Below are 23,961 nucleotides of genomic sequence, written 5' to 3'. Positions count from 1 at the left end.
TAAGGAATGAGAGGCAATTAAGAATCTCTCATTCAGATTAGCAGAAAGAAGACAAATGAGCCCTATCTAGGAGCAGTTAAGAATTCCTAGATAACAGTCATTCATATGTGAAAATAGGTCAAACATGAGCCATAACAGAATTCATATTCATGCCTAATTCAAGAGGAAAACATTAAGAAGCCACAGAAACTGAGCATAGAGTGCAACCAAGCAAATTCTAAACCAATCTTTTGTTCTGTGACTCGAGCATATGTGAAATCGAAATAACAGAGGTAAGGAAAACTTATTGATTCATATAGAAGCACAAGAATTCCGCATTTAATTCTTCAAACCATTAGACACAGAGTAGACAGTCATTCCTCCAAAGCTTTTCAACAATCTTTGATTAAGTAAAACATCTCAGATATCCAGTGCGAGTCTCTAATGAGGATTATCAACCAACCAACCCTCTAAACAATACAGAGGGTCAGTATAAATAGGGAAAATTATCCAAAACTTAAACTATTACAGCCGACCTAAACAGGTCTGAAAGAAAATGATTACTTTAACCTAATTTAACCTAATCTTATCTAGAAATAAATGCATGAAAATATCTTTGAGCTGCGCTTAGGGTAGCTGTATCAAACTGGGTTAATATCTATCCTGGGTGGCTCGGTGCAGTCCACCTGTAATAACTGTGATTTGTCCTTTTTCTCTACCTCTAACTTGGTTTTGCTACTGTTTTGCTAGCATTAATGTGCACTAATCCCGACCAGATAGGCTTTTAAATGGCCTTAACTACTTTGATGACTTTGATGAAGGTTTTTAATTTTCACCTGATTTGATGTTGCTGAACTGATACTCTTTGCCGCTTCCTGATACTCTTTGGCGCTAATCCTGGAGTCTTTAATATCTTCTGAATGGTTTAGACTGTCCCATCGATCTTTCATGGTAGTTGTTCAGCCTTCTGTTGCTTTAAAAAGTGTGTTTGCCCCTTTCTGAATGCTTCGCGAAGAAAAACGGGTCATTCTATGCCTTTCGGGCTTGCTGGGGGCTGCGCGATGAGGGGCTTTCCATTTTGGCCCATTTCCCACAGGCACATGAATGTAGGTTTTAACCCTGTACAGAAATTACCTGCATACGAATTCTTAAACAAAGAAAATAAACAATGCGAGAGCATAACCCATAAAACACATATGCACAGAGATTTTTCCCTGGATCCCAAAACCGGGACTACCAGCTTGATTTTTCATTATGTTCCTTTCAATGTTACAATACATATTTATACATGCCGAAGCATCCAATACCATGGACCGAAAAACCATCGCGTCCAATACCATGTGCGAAAATCATGCACAAAACCATAGGTAGGTTCACCCAACCTAATATAGGGTCCAAAAAAAAATTTTCCCGGGGCGCTGCCCCGGACCCCATAGAGGGGGGCTACCCGCCCCCCTGTGACCCCCTCGTTGCGCAATCGACGCAACGAAGGGGGGCTACCGCCCCCCCTCTAACCCCCCATTTAACTACATAGGTTAGTCGTGGAAAGAATATAACACAACCCAACAATGAAAAACTGCCTCAGAATTTGAATTCGGGCTTCCTAAGCACGATTTTTGCCCTTCGCGCCTTTTTGAGTGATGATGTCAGCGGGTGGGACCCAGTACGGCGAGTGACGTGGTGGGATGAAGTCAGCTGATGACGTCAGCAGTACGACAAGTGACGTGGCGGTACACGGTGGCAGTGACGTGGCAATGGTGAGTTGGCAGTATGGTGGCAGGGGGCCGACGCAGGCGGATGACGCAGCAGGATGACATCACTGGGCAGAGGACATGGCGCCGACGTCACCCAGGGGAGGGCGGTTTGGCGGTTTCGGGCGCACCGCCTTTGCACTGGAGTGGTTTGGGAGTAGGGGGCTCCGCCACCCCCGAGAGGGCAACGTGTGGCGGGAGTATGGCGGGAAAACCACCCATCTCCCGGGCGCTAAACATCGGCGGCTTTGGAGATGAAAAAGCTCGCCCGCCGTTGATCTGGGGTGCGGGCGATCGGACGGTTGGCGGGACGGGTAAGTCGGCGGAGGGATAAGGGACAGGGCCCGCACGCCTTTTGATTAATTTATTATGTGACGAGGGGGTTTAAAACATTAGGGAAGTGGGTTATGGGGTTATAAACGAGCGGCGATTAAATGTTTATGAGCAAAACCTTAGGATAAGGGCGGAAAAGTGGGTTTTATACATGGTTTGTGCACCGGGGGTAAAGTTCAATGTGTATTCAAACATTTTTAACACTAAACTTTAAACAATCAGGGAGAGGGGGTGAGAATGATGAAATGTTTATGGGTAAAGGGGAAAGAAAAGGTTATTAACTTAACCAGATGTCAAGTTAATCCCAGGGTTTGGACGTGGAAGGCTAATATCAAGCTCCAGGTGAACTCAGCATTTCGCAAACTTGATATTATATGGCTATAGTGCCAAGGAGGGGGTATTTAATATTTTTGGGATTTTATATATTTTGCATAATAGGGGATAAGGGAATAGACTAGGGAGTTAGATAATAGAGTTAGAAGTTAATATGAAAATGACCAGAAAGCGCTAAGTATGGGACCTTAGGCTATTTTGGGGAAAAGTTGAAACAACAGTACTCCTAAGCAAAGAGGACCTTCACTTAGGCAAATATAATGGAAAATTATGAAACTAAGAGGAATCAAGTAGATCTTGACCTCTTCAAGGAAGTTAGTAAGTGATTTGGGAAAGAAGAAGAAGGGGAAGTTAGTAATGTCCAGTTTGAGCTCCTCCAAATGGAAAACTGCCTCCAACTTGTGATCCAAATAAATATGACACTTGACAACAAGAAATGGATCACAAGTCATGATTCTTCAACTACACAGCTACCTATCCAACCTACCTTCCTAACATTTTTTCTTCTTTTTTGTGGGTGAACTTAGACTTGCAGACCCAGCTTCACAATTTTCCTTTTGACTGCCCTCCTATCTAAATCTACACTTATTTCTACCAAGGGCCCAAATTAAGCAGTTAGGCTCCTTTGATTCTCTACCTATCTATAAATCTGCCAAGATTAAGCTGTTTGGGCAGATATCATTCTCTATATTCTAAAACAAGAAATTGAAACCTAGGGAGGCCAGGATTAAGCTGTTTGGCCTTCCCTTAACTGAAAAACTTTTCAAAAATGAAATAACTCATCAAAGTTAGAATACAACAGTGGTATTTAGACTAGCACACTTTCATGGCCTCTTCTTTGGCCTCTTCTGGAAATATGGAACCTTGCAGCATAAAAGATGACATATTTGGCATGAAAAAATGTCAATCATGAAATATGAACACCTGTTGCAACAGGAGGCTAACACTTCCCACTTTTGCTCAAGTGGTGCATGTGCACTCATGGCACAGTCATCGTATGCCAACACTTTCTTCTCTACCTTTGCTTGTGCTGCCTTAGTCTCAAGACTCTCCCTTACTCTTCTTCCTTGGACACTAGGTCACATAATGACCCAACTCCCCATAGTGGAAGCACTGGATCTTGGAGAGACATTTCTTCTTTCGCTTCTCCTGCTTTCCCTCAGATGCTAGGGAAAAATCTTCCCTGTTGGCCGTGAGATCCCCTAAGGGAAATTTTGGGGCTTAAAGCCCAGACTTTGATTAAATCCGATGTAAAGACTCTGGGTTTTGTGGGCGTGTAGCGCAAACTTGTAAATGAGTCATAGGGTTGTCTGCCCTCATTTTTGTAATGTAACGCTGGCTTTAGATATCTATGTTGGAAATAATACTGAGAGGGGGGGTGAATCAGTATTATCAAGTTCTTTTAATGAATCTTCCTTATTTATACTTTGAATTATTTTGTATGTCAGTACCATAAAATAATGAGCATGAACAAGAAAAACAGATAGTCACACCAAAGAACACCAGATATAAGGTTGAAACCCAATGTGGGTGAAAACCACCTACTGCAATATATCTCTATCTTTTTCAAATTAGAAACTCCTTTTACAATAATTTTGTACTGGTGCAGTCCTTTACCAGTACGCAGGCTGCAACCTGCAAAGAGCTACAACTCTCTCTCGTTTTCTAGTCTCTCCTGGAAGGGAGCTACAACCCCCTACTTCTTTTCTTTCAAGGATCACTTTTCATAAATTTTCAAACTGGATCCATGATCATCAAGTACAAGTAAGTCACCCAGTCAACTGCTGTAACCAGATCAATAGTAACAGTAAACTAAACCAAGAACACCTTATCAACAGAGAAAAGTCAGTCAAATAAATGCCTTAATACAGATCCACAGTTTTTCTTTATCTGGGCTGCGGGGCTTCGCACTTCACCTTCTGTGCCTCTGCGTATCCACGCATAGAGCCCGTGTACCCATGCACCTGTGCCTTCAATCGCGCTTCATACGTCTACTGTGCTCTCGCACCCACTGCTTCTATCGCGCAGTGTACTTTCACTGTGTCCCCGCACCTGCGGCTTCTGTCGCACATCGTACCTCCGCGCTTCTGCTTTCTCTTCACTGCGAACCACCGCACCTGGACTTCTGTCGCGCTGTGTACCCACGCACTGCACCTTCTTCTGTTGTGCGTACCCCCGCACTTGCACCGTTAATCACCTGCAAACCTCTGATTAGGGCCAAATTGGCAGTCCACCAGAGTGCCACAGATAGTCAGATGCCCAGATCTGATCATGTGCCCGAGAGATCACACTTCATAGATTCACTTTCAACTTCACTTTTATATAGATCAAGCTTTTAAAGCGATAACCCAATATTTTAGATCTTAAGATATTCAATTTGCCAAAGATACATTAGCCAAGTGATCTCCTTCCCTATTTATAGTCAAGCCCTTATTCACACCATGGGACAAAACCATCAATAACCAATACAAGGGATCCAAACCAGGGCTAAATTAGATCCTATACCACGGGCCAAAACCATAGAATCAAGAACGGCGGGCTAAATACCACGGGCCAAACATAAGAAACCCCACGTGAGCGCGCTTCTCTGCCTTGAAATGAGTGAACTGGGGGTCCGCACCTCATGAATGGGTAACCTGCGGGTATGAACGCACTTCCTGGCCGGCGTACCTACGGGTCCGCACCTTTTGAACCATTCACCTGCGTACCTATTAATTTCCAACATTTTGAGAGCCTGAACAGAGCATTGCCACTTGAGGGTGTTGCCATCAAGTACAACATTTGTAACATAGAGCCATACCAGAATCATAATGCCAACAATCTCCCCCTTTGGACTTGATGGCAACCTCAAGATCCTCAACGTCATTCTCCCCCTTTGACATCAAGGGCAAAGGGTTATGCTCCCCCTAAGAACATGCTCCCCCTGACTATAAACCAGATCTGCAAAGAAGAACCATAATCCACCAAACACCATAAATGACCATGAAAGAGATAGAGACATATTGCAGCAATATTCAGACCAGCATCCATGATCTCCTTCTGCACTTCCTCCATAATGCCAACAATGCATTATATGCTCCATTCGATCTTCAACCAATCCGCAACCTAGCACATGTACGCATATACCCCAGATGAACCTTGCGTACAACCAATAATCAGAAGAGATTCAACAACATGATGATGCATCAACAACCCCCAGCTTTTGCCTGAGGTATTCAAAAGTATCCTTGGGCAATGGTTTGGTGAGTATATTAGCAACTTGTTCCTTAGAAGGAACATACTCCAACTTGACCTTTTGTTCAAGCACTTGTTCCCAGAGAAAGTGATACTTGATTGGTATGTGCTTGGTCTTTGAATGCATGACTGGGTTATTTGAAATGCTGATTGCACTTGTATTATCACATAAGATGGAGATAGGTGGTGTACAAGTGATTTGAAAATCCTGCAAGGTCTGCATCATCCAAAGGAGTTGAGTGCAACAAGATGCAACAGCAACATATTCCGCTTCAGCTGTAGACAAGGCAATCGAACTCTGTTTCTTGTTGAACCAAGATACTAATCTGGAACCCATAAAGAATGCACCACCACTTGTGCTCTTCCTTTCATCCACGCTTCCGGCCCAATCTGCATCTGTATAAGCATGAAGTGTGAGATTTGTATCTCTAGGATACCATAAGCCATAGTTTTGAGCTCCTTGAAGATATTTGAAGATTCTCTTTACTGCCTGAAGATGAGTTTCCTTTGGATTTTCCTGAAATCTTCCAACTATTCCCACTGCATGCATGATGTCTGGTTGGGTACCTGTCAAATAAAGTAGACTTCCAATCATAAATCTGTAGGTTGGTTGATGCACTACTGTTGATTCATCATTTGCACTGAGGCTACATCCTGTGACCATGGGTGTACATACTGGTTTTGCATCTTCCATGCCATATTTCTTCAAAATCTGGTTGAGATACTTGGTTTGAGACAAGAAGATCCCTCCTTCCTTTTGTTGGATTTGCAAACCAAGAAAATATGTCAGTTCTCCAAGCAAAGACATTTCGAATTCTTTCTGCATCACCAAGGCAAAGTTTTGACTCATAGCTTCTTCATTGCTGCCAAAGATAATGTCATCTACATACACAACAAGTATTAACAATTTGTCATTTTCAACTTTTATATAAAGATTGCTATCTGCTGACCCTTTTGAAAAACCTTGTTGATGAAGATATTTGTCCAAACGATAGTACCAAGCCCTTGGAGCTTGTTTGAGACCATAGAGAGCCTTTTTCAGTCTGCATACAAGATTTGGATCATTTCCAAGAATGAAACCATCTGGCTGCTCAATGTATACTTCTTCTTCTAAGTCTCCATTTAGAAAGGCTGATTTCACGTCCATTTGAAATACTTTGAGCTTTTGAAAGCTTGAGAGAGCAAGGAACATTTGGATGGCCTCAAGTCTTGCAACAGGAGCAAAAGTTTCCTCAAAATCTATTGCTTCTTGCTGCGCATACCCTTTACAAACAAGTCTTGCCTTGTTTCTAATTACTTCCCCATTTTCATTCAATTTATTTTTGAAGACCCATTTTGTCCCTATAACATTCTTATCCTTTGGTCTAGGAACCAACTCCCAAGTGTTGTTCTTTTCAATCTGCTCAAGTTCTTCATCCATTGCTTTGACCCAACATTCATCTTTGCATGCCTCTTTTACATTTTGTGGTTCAGTGGAGGAGAGTAATGCCAAATAGCTTGAAGCTTCTGCAATTGTTCTTCTTGTTTGTACACCTGCTTCTTTCTCCCCCAAAATCTGAGATTATGGATGATTCTTATGAACGTACCTGGATGGAGTCTTCTCTTCTATCCTTATCTGTTCCTCTAGTGCTTCTTGAGGTTCTTCTTCTTCATCATTCTGTCTTTGAGGGTAGTCTTCATCTTCTTCGATATTTTCATGATTTACTTGCCTAGGAATGTATCCCTTTTCATCAACCACTACATCAATGCTGTCAACAACTCTTCCAAGTCTTTTATTGTAGCACTTATATGATTTGCTATGTGGAGAATAACCAAGAAGAATGCCTTCATCTGCTCTAGGTTCAAGTTTGCCAAGTTGCTCATCAGTATTTTTAATATAGCATTTGCTCCCAAAGATTTTGAAATGCTTTATCGAAGGAGTCTCACCATACCAGAGCTCATGAGGAGTTTGAGTGCTGTTCACTCGGACATTTGTTTTGTTGAGAATAACAACCGTAGCATATGCAGCTTCTCCCCAGAAAGTTGCAGGAGTTCCAGACTCATCAAGCATAGCACGAGCCATTTGTTGGACTGTTCTATTCATCCTTTACACCACTCCATTTTGCTGAGGAGTTCTGGCTGTAGAGAATTCTCTTCTTATCCCATGTTCTTCACAGAAATCGAAAAATTCATTTGAGGTAAACTCCCTGTTAGACTCTGTCTTGTCAGTCTTCCATCAAAGTCAAATTCATCAAAATTTATCTCTCGTCAACTGCTAAAGGAAAAACCTGTCAAAGCAGTTGGCAGTCACCTACTCTGCTCTTCCATTGAAGTGGCTTATGTTCAACATTGCAGTGGAAGAATATTCACTTTTCATAATATATCAATGGAGTCCTACAGTACTTACCTCAATCCTCACAAGCAGATTAAGAAAGATTTTGTCAGCAACTTCAATGGTACATCAATTCTTGAAATTGCTGCCCTCATTGATATTATGCCTGTTCTTATCCTTCTGCGACAATGGAATGTGTTGCAACTCAAATGGGACCAAGGTGGATCTACCAATATTCAAATGGAGGAGCATAGCAGCAGGAGTAAACATTTGAAAGATTGGAGGAATCATGCATCTTCTTTGATTGTTGATTTCTTTCTCGTTGTTTTACCAATGCTTTCTTGCTTAACAATTATGGTAGACCAGACTTACATTTATTCTATATGCTTGATGCTTCTTGTACTGCTTGAGATTTTTTTTTACACAAGGTTGTTGTCACATTCTGGAATTTCAACCCATGCAGAGAGTAGTACTATGTCTGTGTCTTATTGGAAGAAAAAACCTCTCATCATATCGATTTGCAATGATGCTGGTGACATGCTTGTCAATCCTGGCTGTGGACTTCAAAGTATTTCCCAGGCGATTTTCTAAGACAGAAACGTATGATACAGGATTAATGGATCTCGGGGTTGGATATTTTGCAGTTGCAAATGCACTAGTTTCAAAACAGGCACGCAACATTGATTCGGTGTCCATGTTGGGGAATATGGTGTACACTGGAATTTCTTTTTCACTCTTGCAGCAGTGGCCATTGTGACATCAATAATCAATATTCATCCCCAATACTGTGGCTTCTTTGGATGTGCAATTCTCATAGTTTATCAAGCAGTCCTGTTGTGTGGATTAAATCGTTACCTCATTTCAGATCAGAGGGGTGCAAATATCATTAGTCTGAACAAAGAGGGCATCTTCAGTTTATTTGGATATTGGGGCTTATACCTTGTCAGTGTCAACTTAGGCTATCATCTCTTCTTCCTAAAGAAACCCATTAGTTCTAGAGTAGCTTCAATTGGAGGGAAATCAAGTATTGCAATCGAAGTTTGGCTGTTTGATGGTTTCCTTTGGGTGCTAACAATCTTTTTGGATAAGTTTGTAGAGAAACATTTCTCGTCGCATGTGCAATTTGGCATATGTAACTTTTGTTCTAGCACAAAACTTTGAGGTTCTTGGGATGCTTATGCTCTCAGATTTGGTCCCCACAAGAAAATCATTGGTCCTTGAGGAAGTCTTTGATCAGAATGTGCTTGTGACTTTCCTCCTGGCAAATATATTAACGGGCCTTGTAAATGTGTCGATGACTACTATTTTTGTTTCTCCATTCCTAGCCTACTGCATTTTGCTTTTATATGTAGTGGTTTTGATTTCAGGGGTCGTTGTTCTCCAGGAATCTGTGCTTTAGATTTGATTTGATGGACAGAGGAGATAAATCATAAAAGCCTGTGCGTGGGTGGCTCTCTTTCCTTTTTCTGGATCTCCTTTTCAAGTTCCATTGAGCGTTGAATGCTTCTGGTTATGTAGGGACAAAAGTATCCGCTGGTATCATCAGTGGACGTGAGCGCCCCAAATGCAAATGATGTAAACATTGGTTAATCTATTGTTTCAGTTTTTGGTATTTCGGATACTTTGTGTCAGGGTGCAGAGTACCGTTGAATTCCTATGAAGGTTTGCAGGTGGAATCACAGTTTGATTGCATTGGAGATTGGACGAAGGACTAAAGATTCTCTGAAGTGTTGTGAAGGCTGCTCGGAGGGAGTTAAAATGGTGACTTTTGCAGTTCGTAAACAGAGAACTCATTCAAAATATAAAGAAACCAATTAGTGAAGGACCGGCAAGGGCCCAATATCCGCGGATAAACACAAGGGATTACACAGTGGAGCCCCTGATTACATTCCTTTTGATAGCATAAAAGGATGCGGATGGCAAGCTGTGGCAGCATATGTGAATTTGGCAACATATTAAGTCGTTGGCCTACCTATTGGAATTGTTTTAAGGTTTAAGGTCAACATGGGAGTCGATGGAAAATGGTGGGGAATGATAAAGATGTGGAGTTAAATTTCAAGCAAACCATCCGTGAAGCATCGAATCATACATTTATCATGTTACTGGTTAAGTACGAGAACCGTTAAAATGAGTTGTGTTGTTGTTATCGCCCGGGCGTAAACATACTCGCAACTTGGAACTTCTTAACGAGTCTGCGGATATACCGCCTGCAAAAAAATCCTTTGCAGTGTAGAAGCGTGGTGGCCACTAGGTCCGCCCTCATCACCACTGCCACTTTTACAAACAATGTGGACGCCCCAATAACAGATATTTACAACAAAAAGGCTTTCTTCTTTAGATATGGAATCGGGTGAAGTGAACCCTGTCAGATCACTAAATCTGATCCTCATTCATGCCACAAAGACATAAACCACAACAGAAAAATAGGAACCAATTTCCTATTAATTACTTCAGTTAATAAGTCAAAAGGATCTGCGCTCCGGTTTATTAGCCATCAGAGGATTTCAAGGGGAACGATCTTCTGTTTTAGGAAAAAGAAATGATTTTATCTCTTTTTTGTAACTGCAGGTGAAACAGCGCCCCTGTTTTGGGGGTCGATCTGTTGTGTTTTTTTTAGAATAGTTTATTTAATGTATAAAGATAATCATTTGAAAAAGTGAGTGGAAAGAGAAAAAAGAGAGTTCTGAGAGCTGGTGGAGAACATAGTGCTTCTATTGTACAGATTTTGACAGAGATTTTAATTAAAAAATGCAGCTCTGACCCCTGAGATTCCTGTGGTATGAGATTTAACATTTGTGTCCTCTTTTGTGTCATATGTAGCCTGTTATGTGTTCATGTCATTTCATGATTGTTTCCATTTGAACAAATGAAGTGTTAAGGTAGAATTCATAATTTATATGCTCTGCCTTTAAGTTTGTTCATATTTAATGTTTTCTTTTGTTTGACAAGGATTCATCTTCTATGCCCTTGTCAGCTCCTCAGCAGTCTTGCCATCCCATTTAATCTCAATTTGATGTTAAACTTTCTTGCCTACCTTGCCTCAGGAGATAATCTGTGTTTTTGATTACATTTCTCTGTTCAAGTTGTTTCTTTGCCCCATGCAGCCCAGAAAAACCCCATCATTTTATTAAAAACCCCTTTTTTATCAATTTACTAGACTAAAATCAGTGTTCTTAATTGGTCATCTCCACCCTTTGAAGACCTTTCGTTGAGATAGACCCGGGGAGAGCCCTCTCCTGCTCCGTAGGGCTAGCTACGAGGCTAAGTGGTTTGATGTTGCCTTGGATTTTGTCTTTTTCAGCCTGAGGCCAAATTCAAGCGCTAACACTCCCCACCTCTGTCGGACCTGAGGCACTTAATTTTGTAACCTGATTCATTTTCCACCAAGGCTTTGAAGGATTTGAATTTTTTGAATGCTTCGTCTTTGTGCTTCATAAGTCCTAACCAAACAAACCTGGAGAAATCGTCAATGAATAATATCAAGTATTCTTCTCCTCGAGGTGTCCTTTTCCTAAATGGACCACATACATCTGTATGGACTAGCTCAAGAGGCATGCTAGCTGATCCTTCCTTCTCAGGAAAGTTAGTTCTGGTTTGCTTTCCAAAATGACATGATTTGCATATGGTGTTGTCTGGAATTTTGATATCTGGAAGACCACGAACTGCCTAGTATTTGCATGCTTTCCTTATTTGTGAAAAGCTTAGATGCCCCAACCTCCGGTGCCATAACCAGTGCTCATCATCCTTGCTCAAGTAGCATTGTTGTTGTCCTTCTTCAAATATGTATAGATTATTTGGAGTTCTTCTACCTTTGATCACTGTTTCACCTGTATCAAGATCACGAACACGACATTCATTTGATCTAAATATTACCTCGGTTCCTTGATCACACATCTGGCTGACACTCAGAAGATTATGCTTCAATCCATCAACATACAAAACATTTCCAGCTTTGACCTTTTCCTTCAACTGAGCAGTGCCTTTTCCTTTTATAGCTGCAGGAGTATCATTTCCAAAAGAAACTTTCTTTCCCTTTTCTAAAGCAGAATATGATTCAAGTTTTTCCTTATCACCTGTCATATGCTTCGATCATCCACTATCGATGTACCATATATTTTCCTGTCCCTCTGCATAAAAGGCTATCCCACATCTTTCTGTTTGTGGTTCCTTTATTCTCCATGTTCTGGTGCTTGAGGCTTGTTCCTTTTTCTGCTGAAACCTGCTCCTGCATTCAGAATCTTCATGACCAAAGTTATTGCAAATAGAACATTCAACTTCATTTTCAAGAGCTGAAAAGTTGTTATAGGTCCTTTTTGTAATCCCAGTCATACTTCTTTGTTTTTGAGTTTCTCTAGTCATGATTGTTTTATATGCAACACATTGAGCTGCTTTGTGACCAAATTTATGGCAAGAGAAACATTGTCCATTGAAGAAACTTCTACGGTTATCAGATCTACCTGCCAAATGATTGTAATTTCTATTGTCATCCATTCTTGAACCAAATTGAGAAGATTTTACCTATGGCTAGTTGTAGCTTTTGTTCACCCTTAAGATGGATTTCCCCTGATAGTATTTGTTTGTAATTCGTCCCTGCTTTACCTGGTGATCTCCATTGTGCTTTTGCTCATTCCTTCTTGCTGCATCAAGATAACTTCTTGAGGTGGATGCTTGAGAAGTTTCTCCATTATAGCCCAGACCTGTCTTGTTTAGAGGAGAACGTTGTACATTGATGATCTCATCCAGAGTTTCAGATCCTTTGAAAAACTTAAGATTAATAGCCTTTGTTTTCTCAATCTCTTTTCTAAGACCAACAATTTCACCTTCTAACTTTTCAAGATATTTGTCTTTTTCATCAATTTGAAATTGTAGGGTATCAATGATCCTATTCTTTTCTTCTATACATGTCTTGAGTCTAGAAATTTCTTCATAAAAGTTATCCACATCTATAGCATCCATGTAATCATCATCTTCACATGCCATTAAAAGTTTATAGTCATTACCTCGTTCATCTTCATCACTATTTGATAGACCATCACTATCTTCATGAGTGTAGTAGCTTTTCTTATTTGCATTCTGTTTCTTGTTACATCTAGCAGGTTCCTTTCCTTTGTCAATATTATCCTTATGAGGAAATTTCGCAGCATAATGACCTACTCTTCCACAAGCAAAACATTTAAAAGGTAAGTTACCTCTGAACCTTCCAATACCCCGTTGAAGATTTCTGACAAAATTTGATTCTTCTTCTTCTTCTGGCACGTGACATGCTTCATAGTAGTCTCCTTTGCCTGAAGCCTTGAAAGAAGCTTCTCTCCTGTCTGATGGACCTCCCTTTCTCATTTCATAAGCAGTTAGAATTCCGTGTAGCTGAGACATAGTAAGAGTTCGTAGATTTTCCTTTTCTTCTATTGCAGACACTTTAGATTCAAACTTGGGGAACAATGATCTTAGAACTTTTTCAACCACAATAGCCTCTTTTATTTCTTTACCCAAGTTTTTCATGCAATTAACAATCTCGTCTACCCGAAGGAAATAGTTAGCCACACTTTCATCATTATACATTCTGAGATTTTCATACTGAATCCTGAGGGTTTGAAGTTTAGCACGCTTTACCTTTTCATCTCCTTCGTAGCTCAAGACAATCTTGTCCCATATTTCTTTTGAGGATTTATATTGCATAACCTTCACGAATTCTATTTGAGATAAGAATCCCAACAGAGTATTGACTGCTTTAGCATTTATTTCATATTTCTTCTTTTCGGCCGGATCTGTAGGAGTAGCTGAAGGAAAAGTGTAGCATGTATCTATGATATCCAAAACTTCTGTACCAAGAGATTGAAGATAGGCAGTAACTCTTACCTTCCAATAATTGAAGTTTGTCCCATCAAAAATTGGTGGCCTGATTGATGCTTCCCTCTCGTAGTTGCTCATGATGAGTGATCTTCCTTCAAGCGATCAAGCTGCTCTGAAGGACCAACTCTGATACCAATTGTTGGAAATAATACTGAGAGGGGGGGTGAATCAGTATTATCAAGTTCTTTTAATAAATCTTCCTTATTTATACTTTGAATTATTTTGTATGTCAGTACCATAAAATAATGAGCATGAACAAGAAAAACAGATAGTCACACCAAAGAACACCAGATTTAAGGTGGAAACCAAATGTGGGTGAAAACCACCTGCTGCAATATGTCTCTATCTTTTTCAAATTAGAAACTCCTTTTACAATAATTTGTACTGGTGCAGTCCTTTACCAGTACGCAGGCTGCAACCTGCAGAGAGCTACAACTCTCTCTCGTTTTCCAGTCTCTCCTGGAAGGGAGCTACAACCCCCTACTTCTTTTCTTTCAAGGATCACTTTTCATAAATTTTCAAACTGGATCCATGAACATCAAATGATCATCAAGTACAAGTAAGTCACCCAGTCAACTGCAGTAACCAGATCAATAGTAACAGTAAACTAAACCCAGAACACCTTATAAACAGAGAAAAGTCAGTCAAATAAATGCCTTAATACAGATCTGCAGTTTTTCTTTATCTGGGCTGCGGGGCTTCGCACTTCACCTTTTGTGCCTCTGCGTATCCACGTAGAGAGCCTGCGTACCCATGCACCTGTGCCTTCAATCGTGTCGTGTACGTCTACTGTGCCCTCGCACCCACTGCTTCTATCGCGCCGCGTACTTTCACTGTGTCCCCGCACATGTGGCTTCTGTTGCACAACGTACCTTCACGCTTCTGCTCTCTCTTCACTGCGAACCACCGCACCTGGACTTCTGTCGCGCTGCGTACCCACGCACTGCGCCTTCTTCTGCTATGCGTACCCCCAAACTTGCACCGTTAATCACCTGCAAACCTCTGATTAGGGCCAAATTGGCAGTCCACCAGAGTGCCACAAATAGTCAGATGCCCAGATATGATCATGCGCCTGAGAGATCACACTTCATAGATTCACTTTCAACTTCACTTTTATATAGATCAAGCTTTTAAACCAATAACCCAATATTTCAGATCTTAAGATATTCAATTTTCCAAAGATACATTAGCCAAGTGATCTCCTTCCCTATTTATAGTCAAGCCCTTATTCACACCATGGGACAAAACAATCAATAACCAATACAAGGGATCCAAATCGGGGCTAAATTAGATCCTATACCATGGGCCAAAACCATAGAATCAAGAATGGCGGGCTAAATACCACGGGCCAAACATAAGAAACCCCACGTGAGCGCGCTTCTCTGCCTTGAAATGAGTGAACTGGGGGTCCGCACCTCATGAACGGGTAACCTGCGGGTATGAACGCACTTCCTGGCCGGCGTACCTGCGGGTCCGCACCTTTTGAACCATTCACCTGCGTACCTCTTAATTTCCAACATTTTGAGAGCCTGAACAGTGCATTTCCACTTGAGGGTGTTGCCATCAAGTAAAACATCTGTAACATAGAGCCATACCAGAATCATAATGCAAACAATCTACCCATGGTTCACGGACCATGGGATTGTATAAATAGAGCAAGGCTCTAAGTTGTAAATAACCGAATCAATTGAGGAATGAAGATGAAGAATTGAGTCTTATCTAAGTGTAGAGTCAAGTCGTTGGGTCATAGAGTAGGAGAAGGCTCTGCAGCTAATTGTGCAGAGATCTAGTTGTTCGCAGCTGAGTGTGCAGACCCCTGCAGCTGAGTGCGCAGACCCCTACAGCTGAGTGCACAGGGGTGGTTGAGTTTGTAACCGATTGAAGAATTAATAAAGATAAGTTTTATACCATTCCTATGTATTTATTTCCTGTTTTATTCATTGAATGTATTGGGTATAAATTACATTTCCGTTGTTTATATGATGCGTGAACTTATATGATTGTGTCAATTAAGTGAATATAAGATAAGGTATTTGTTTACGTGAAGTTAACTAATAGTTATAAGAAGATAAGTAAGATTTTTTGTGTAACTTGGGGAAATAGCATAGATCACTACCTTAGCAGTTCGAAATCACCTCAGCCCCTGGTTAGGGCTACGCGAAGGCGATTAAAACAGATCGTGAAGGCCTCACAGGTTAGGGAAGTGTGTAAAGTGACCTGCGTGAAGCCATTCACAGTTGGACTAAATTGATCCCTCAGACATCACAAGGGTGCGGAAACTTGGTTTCAACATCCCCCCATACTGCTTTGGGTGAGACCTCAGTCCGTGCTTTGTAGGATATTACCGAAAGGGCTAGTAGTGTAAGGATTTGTTTGGCTAATCAACTTCGAAACTGGGTTAGACCCCCTCAAGCCAAGAAATGGTTCCATTGTCGAGACCAGAATCTGCATAGAGATGTCTGATGTCATATCATTGGAATCCAACTAAGAAGGAAATTGAAGGTTGGTTGCATACAAGGATTCACAAGTTCGCGATGCAGGAGAACAGGAATTCACAACTGATATAAGAAGAGTGGTTAGATTTCTACCTGTACACATAAATCCACGAGATCTTTTTCGCATCATTCCTTACTGAGTTGTATGAGTGGATCGCGAAGCTAGTAGATAGCCAAGGAATTTGGAAGGTCGACGGTCCTATTGGGTGGACCCTAGAGTTGGTGCGTAGATTGGAAGCATCGGAGGATAAGATCGTGCTCGCTGTGATCACTAGCTTGATCGGATAATAGGAGTATTCATTATTGAGTTCGCAGTAGATACTTAAGTTAGTTATAGTGAGACAAAGCGATGCTTTCTTAAAGGACTACGAGGTAAGTATGTAAAGTCTCTAAATACTTGGATTAAAATTCTATTGTGTGAAAAAAGGGTTATGCAATTACCTTGATGTTCGGAGCTACGTGAAATGGAAAAACCTACAGACATGAAGGAAGCAAGGGACTAGGGAATAGCCCTTTGATTTCACCTCCACAAGGGGACGAGGAAGAGCTCGTGAAGGTATCTACGTGAAGTGTGATCCATTTGATAAGGCAGATGATTCCACGCATACCACCCCTGCCCACACCGCCACCAGCTTCACCGCCTTCACCTCCATCTTCACCCATACCACCTCCGCCACCACCACGAGCCAATGTGGAAAGCACGATAAAGTTTCTTGTTTTCAAGGGAGTAGGAAATGAAGATCTAGACTAGTTTTGGTTCATGATAAGGGCTGTATGGGAAGCATAGGGAGTTACAGATGATAATATAAATAAAACAACACTAGTCAGCACTCTGCAGGACCGTGAGCTGACTTGGGAATCACGGATATCCAAATTGCACTAAATAATAAATTTAGTAGGCTGAAGTCAAAGGCGTAGTTAACCATTGGATTCAAAGAAATCACAATGCTACCAGGCGAGACTCCTTGGGAGCTAGATTATAGGATGAAGTGTATGATTCACGAAGCTAATATGAATATGACAGATGGACAACATCGCGAATGGTTTGTAGAGTCGCTACTGCCACATCTGAGGAGCGCGTTGTTGTAGCAGAAGTAAACAAATCAGGCAGAGGCCTTCGAGATTGCGATGAGGCTGCATGAGACTCCGATACATGATCCTAACTTGGGGGTTTAGTAGATCCACACGCAGTTGAAAAACTTATGTCTTGAGATGCAGAGTCTGAAACAAGACATGATAGCTCACCCGGAAGTGCATGAAGAGGTATGGTGTGTAAAATGCAAGGGTCAGGGTCATGATAAGGACCATTGCACGGTGTTCGAAAATTACCTCACGGGAGGAGGACTGATGCCACTAAGACCAGTGGCATAAGCAAGACCTAGCACGACGCCTACTTTGTGGTGCGCAATTTGTCAAATAGGAGGGAAACACACTACGAACAACTACCATTTGTTACAGAAGTATACTCAAAATTCGCAGCAATTGTTCTGTAATTTTTGTAGATCGGTTGGACACGATGGGCGCACTTGTAGAAGCTATGAGCTGATGATGTATAGAACTCTCAGCTACAGGGTTAATACTAAAACACGGCACCTAGCCCCCAATGTAGGAGTGGCACGAACCAGATTTCAGGGGCGCGGACGAGGCTGAGGCGGAGGAGGACCTGAAAGAGGTCACAGACAACTGATATGCTACAATTATGGAGGGCCTGGAAATTATGCCTGTGATTGTACAAATCCAACACGTCCATCATGTCTGTATTGTACCTTGTTTTATCATGAGACAGAAGATTGTCCTATGCTGATAGCTAGGATATGCGACAAGGGAGCGCTACCGCCTCCCCCAACTCACAACCTACAGATGATGAGGTCTGAGCTGCGGAAGGAAGATCCAAATGTGAACATTGTGCTCCGAAGTGGAATTTCGACGGGAGATGATAAAGGAAAATAGCCTGAAGATAGTACTTAGGTTCACAAGGCTCTGACGAAAGAAGCGAAGTTTGATTTCAATCGCACTAAGGAAACCTTCATGGAAGCTAAGAAGAGCTCGTTGATGCCTCCACTTCAGGAAGCAAAGATAGATCGAAGCTAGAAATGGAACCATCTATGCTTACGACGTTCATGGAAACATGCATGAAACTATTGTGTGATAGTAAGGATGTAAAAGGATTGTAGGAACTCATTAACAGATGCGTTGGGACCGCGCCAGGAGAATCGTGTGTAGTCAGGAAGATTGGAAAACACAAAACTATGGCAGGGAGAGAAATGAGGCTAACTGTGCAGATTGGAGAATATGAGATGGACCAAGTAATTTTGGACTTAGGATCAGATGTGAATGTTCTGCCAAAGCACACATGGGAGCACGTGGGGAGGCCTACGCTGAAGTGGCCTCCTATTCATCTGCGAATGGTGAACCAACAAAAGATAATATCCATGGGGCGATTGCAAGGAATCACCGTGGATATTGAGCGAGTGAGCACGCCAGCAAACTTTGAAGTGATAGAGATTGTTGATGACAACAATCCCTACCTCATGCTCTTAGGAATTGATTGGGCCACTAACATGAATGGGGTGATTAATCTGAAGAAGCACAAGATGAGTTTTGAGAAGAGATCTTTGCATGTAGTTATGCCTTTGGACCCTACTGAGGGATCACACTATATAGATCCAGTTCACGACTATGAAAGTGACGATGATTTGGACTGCATCTATAAAATAACCACACAAGAGAAAGATTGGGTGAATCCCACCACAAACGGATGGATCTCTTGGGAGCATGAAAGCTCCTGTATGTCAGATTTTGATGAGGAGATAGAGCGATGGCAGAACCGATTACACGAGGTAACCACATTGAACTGTAATATGATGATAATATCATCGTGCTTCTTATCGATAGAAGTGAGAAATCTTCCTACTTATGATGGGTTAAGTGAGGTGGATGCCTTCTTGGACATATTTGAAATGGAGGTGCTAGAAAAACAACGTTTCCAGGCCTTGAATTGGGTACTGCGTAATACACCTGTGAGGTGGTGGGGTATGCACAAAGGAAGCTTTGAAGGCCGGTGTGCATGTAGGAGGATGGTGCAAACACGGTTTGGAAAGACTAGGGTGCGATTGGACGATAAATACAATGTTTGGGATGGTCTGCACGCGCATCTGTCTAGGTGGGTACAGGCAGGTGGCAAACGACCTGCGCGGATGCACATGAACTTTGCATTGGGGAATACGATCAATAAGCATGTGTTGGGGGGGGGGGGGAATGTGTAAACATCTCCTCGAGTTGCAATGTGCAAAAGGTTATCCACGCGGAAGCATTTAATGAGGTGTGTGAAGCAATGAACAAGGTATGTAGTGCATAGCGAAGTGATTGGGACCTGCGCGTACCAACAGCTTTATGGGCTTATAGGACAACATGCAAGAAACTGACAGGACATGCACCTTCTCGGCTGGCCTATGGAGAAAACGCTATAATACCGATGGAGTATACCATGCCTAAACTGCACGTAGCAGTGCCCATGGATATGATGGATTGCAAAGCCTTGGAATACGTGATCACACATTTGGAAGAACTTGAAGAAGCACGCTTGGGACCTGGTGAAGAGTTTCAGTAGGGTGATATTAGGCTCAAAGAACTCATGAATGAAAGAACTCGGTTGAGGGAGAAAAGCACCTTGGCGGAAGAAGAAGTCTAGAAGCTGTAGGACGTAACAAAGAAGGACTTTCTTGATAAATAGACTATGGTGATAGAACAAAATGAGCTCGCTTATACTAATGAACTTGGGGACTACAGTCAAGAGTTGATCAACTTGATGCCTTGGATTGGACCGTATGTTATTAAGGAGACCTCAAATAGGGACACGATGTAGTTGATGAAGTTAAATGGAGAACTCTTTCCAGGAAAAGTAAATGGTAGTCGACTGAAGCTATATACAGGTGGTTCAACCACTTGACTAGCCATGGGAAGCACAGTCTTAGTGCTCCAAGCAGTGGAAAGGAGGTGCGAGACTATAAACTACTCTACCTAGGAGTTGTACGATGTAAGGGGTGCGTACAGGAGCAAAGTGTCACAAGTTCCGCAATAGTGCAAGGGTAGTTGCGCTACCACGCGGGTTGGCTGGGAAGTGACCGTTGCAGTCACTATTCACAATGTGATGCTTGGTTTGAGACCAAATGGAGCAGGCGACAGGAATTTAAGGCAAACTTTATGGGATAGATTTGGGAAAATCTGCCACCAAGGGAGCATTAATTGACCAGATTTGGGGGGAACGATCAAACTCGAATTCAAAAGGTGCTATAAATTGCAAAGGGCTACTAAACAAACAACACTTGGCCATTTGAGAATTGAGCTATCGTGTGCCCAGATATTTCTAAACCCAAACTTGGTTGACCTATTAGGGTTGAAGGTGTTGTTTGAGCACCTACCTAAGCAGTTGGGAGATTTGTGGAACAAAAAGATGGCAGCATTTGAAGAAGCCAAGGATATCAGAGAGATGACCACTGAAGAGGCCATGCAGGCCATGACAATAGGAGATGTCCCTGAGAACACTGGGATATTCGCAGAAATCCCTAAATCACCATGCATGCCAAGACCCAGGAAAGATAAGCAGCCCATGGTTCTAGTGCACGTGTCCCCTAGAAACCAACTACGAACTAAACTGACCATGGAAGAAAATGGGAAAGCAGCTAATCTAGAAACTGATGAGGAGGAGGAAGACCTTGAGGACATCTTGATAGAAGATGAGGAAGACAAAGACATGGAGGTGGAAACTGAGGGCGCGGACCCTCTAACCAAGCTGCCCGCATATGTTCCTCCATAGAAGGGGAAGGAAAAGGTGCCTAAGGACCTAGATGAGAGAAAGAGCTCTCTGCAAACTCCGTTGCTACCCATGTTGGGTTGTGTTATATTCTTTCCACGACTAGCCCACGTAGTTAACCAGGGGGCAGAGCCCCTCCTTCGTTGCACCGATTGCATAGCGGGGGGGAGTCATAGGGGTTTTGAAGGGTGCAGGTAACCCCACCCTATAATTTTTGTTTTGGACCCTATGTTAGGTTAGGCAGACCTATCTATGGTTTTGTGCATGATTTTCTCACATGGTTTTGGACGCGATGGTTTTCGGTCCATGGTATTGGATGCTTCGGCATGTATAAATATGTATTATAACATTGAAAGGAAAATAATGAAAAATCAAGCTGGTAGTCCTAGTTTTGGGATCTAGCGGAAAATATCTGTGTATATGTGTTTTATGTGTTATGCTCTCGCATTGTTTATTTTCTCTGTTTTAGAATTCGTATGCAGGTAATTTATGTACGGGGTTAAAACCTACAACCTGATGATATCATTTTTGAAGGAGCGCACTTGGGATGGGTGCTGAGTCTCAAGTTTGAAGATTGGGATCTCTCGGACCATGAGAAATTCCCACACTTGGAAACCACGCAGCTCATGAAGCCGAAGAAAAACACTGCAGCGGGAGTCGTAGAGTTGGAGCCGCACAAGTGGTTGCACGAAGTAGAGAAAGTAGGGTTGTTAAACCTGCTGTAGGTGCCACATTACCATCCTGCCCTAATAACTATCTTTTTCATCAGGCAGCTACTCTTCCTAGTGCATGATGGGTGTTTGTGGCTAGAGGAGCCCATTCCCATCACGTACCACCTAATTTATAGAATTACCCGACTCCCTTGTAAGGGGGAGGACCCAGTGATATTTCAGAGGGTAATAGCAACGACTTGGCCATCACGGAGGCCATGAAGGCAAAATTAAAATTGAAGAAAAAGAAGAGAGGGTACACGATCTCCAGTATCAACAGTAAGGCACTCAAAGTTTCCATACATATAATAGTTGTCAAGGTTATGCGGAAGTGCCGCACGAATGAGGTGCCCATGCCGGTGATAGTTCTTGCCGTGCAGTGCACGGAGGGGGTCCAATTTAACTGGTTAGATTACTTGTGCAAGGAGTTCCAGGAAAATTTTCGTGAGGCACAGGAATAGGGGAAGACCTTCCACTATGCATGGCTTCTGTTGTCCATAGTGCTAGTGGCTTGGGAATTGCTTGAGGACAGCTAGTTCCCACAATTGCACGGGATTTTCTGGAGGAAGCCAAGTACACTTCTCTTTGGGCCACTAAAGACGCGCAGAGGATCTGATACAGTAAAATATTCAGGGTGTTCATGGATATGAACATCAGAATGGGGATTAACTGCAAGCCACAGTTACCACCCACTGTCTATAATAGTCTATAAATCTTCACATAGTTCAAGAAGGACTTCCATCACATGTATATCAGGGCACGCAAGGACCCTGTGAAGAAGTGGAAGGAGCTCCCATACCTAGCCACGAATGATGTCATATTCATTGTACTTGATTTGTGACCACTGGAGTGGCATACTCTAGCCATCTCCGTGTTGGAAACAGAGAATTCAGATGCACAAAGGAAGAAGGAAGAGGAAAAATTATGGATGGCACAGTTAGTAGAGAATATAAGAAAAGAGGCAGTAGTAGCAAAGGCGTAGGAGGCACGGGACACTACAAAGGCAACCGCAGAACAACAAGAGGTAGTAGAGAAGGAGTGTGAGGGCCATAAGTCATCGTCGCCTAAGGAAGAGCATGAGACAGAGGAAGGTGGCATGGACCCACAGACAATGTCTACATATTTGAAGTGCTAGCACACAAGAGAGCAGGTGGGACCGTGAAAGAAGTCAAAAGCCTCCAAGACTTCTTTCGACCGGATCACCCTCACTAAGGGAGATCTGCATGACATGGGGGAGACAGTGCACGATGTCACCATGGAGGCCCTCCAATAGTTTGTGGAGGAAAATCAGATGGCATTGGGGGCCCTTCGGGCACAAATACAAGAGTTGCAGGTGCGCACTCCTTAGGTTGGTACTCTATCGACTAGCCTCGTAGTAGGAACGAGCGTAGTTGAGGAAATTTTGCGTGCCCATGTGACCAATACTATAGTGCTGCCAAAGGGGGCACTGGTTATAGAAAATGAGGCCAACAGGGCTATGATCAGTTCACTAAAAGGAATGGAGATCAACATGGTTGCATTCCCTCGGGAGACGCTCTATGTTCTACAAGATGGAGTAACTGTAGAACTGTGGGCTAGGGAGGACCATGCGCTACAGGTTTTGAGTGAACAATGAATTAACATGGAACAACTAAGGCTATAGTGCACCGAGGTCTTAACATAGAATAGGTATGTAGTGCAGGTGGTTGAAAAGGCCTACCATATGCTCCCTGAGTTGGCCATCCTAGCAGAGGCGTGCATCCAGAGGTTAGTAGCAGGGGTGCGCGAGGCGTGAGAAGAAATGGCTAAGGTTTAGTTGGAGCTGAACCTCCATATAGCTGAGTTGCAGTTGAAGGCGCAGCCTTCAACTCCACCAGAGGTAAGGGAACAACGCACCAGTGCCATCACAACGAGAACAGAGGAGATCACAAGTGCAGTGAAGGACTGCACCAAACTTTTGGAAGAATCGTTCGAGGTCCTCACCACTTTGCAGGAGGACCCAAACATATAGCCCTTAGAAACATAGGGGTGTGAGCTACAGCAAAGATATGATGATATAAAAAGGGACCGCATAGAAGGTGGGCCTTATGTAGAGGCTCACGTGGATGCAATAGGAAAAAGTGCTCAAGGAGCAGGTAGACACGGCACAACATAAGGAAGTTGTTTTGAAGGC

General features: G+C 42.5%; 1 pseudogene; it reads left to right on the top strand.

The window, feature by feature from the left end:
• The first annotated feature begins 7,995 nt into the window (after positions 1-7,995).
• LOC149173234 (uncharacterized protein At4g17910 pseudogene) lies at positions 7,996-9,340 on the top strand (annotated as a pseudogene).
• Positions 9,341-23,961: the final 14,621 nt, after the last annotated feature.

Source organism: Pinus tabuliformis, chromosome 4_2 (genome assembly GCF_031772625.1).
Source record: "Pinus tabuliformis cultivar Carrire ecotype Pingquan chromosome 4_2, CPIR1, whole genome shotgun sequence".
Classification (NCBI taxonomy): domain Eukaryota; kingdom Viridiplantae; phylum Streptophyta; class Pinopsida; order Pinales; family Pinaceae; genus Pinus; species Pinus tabuliformis.
This window is presented reverse-complemented; position numbering and strand designations above follow the sequence as displayed.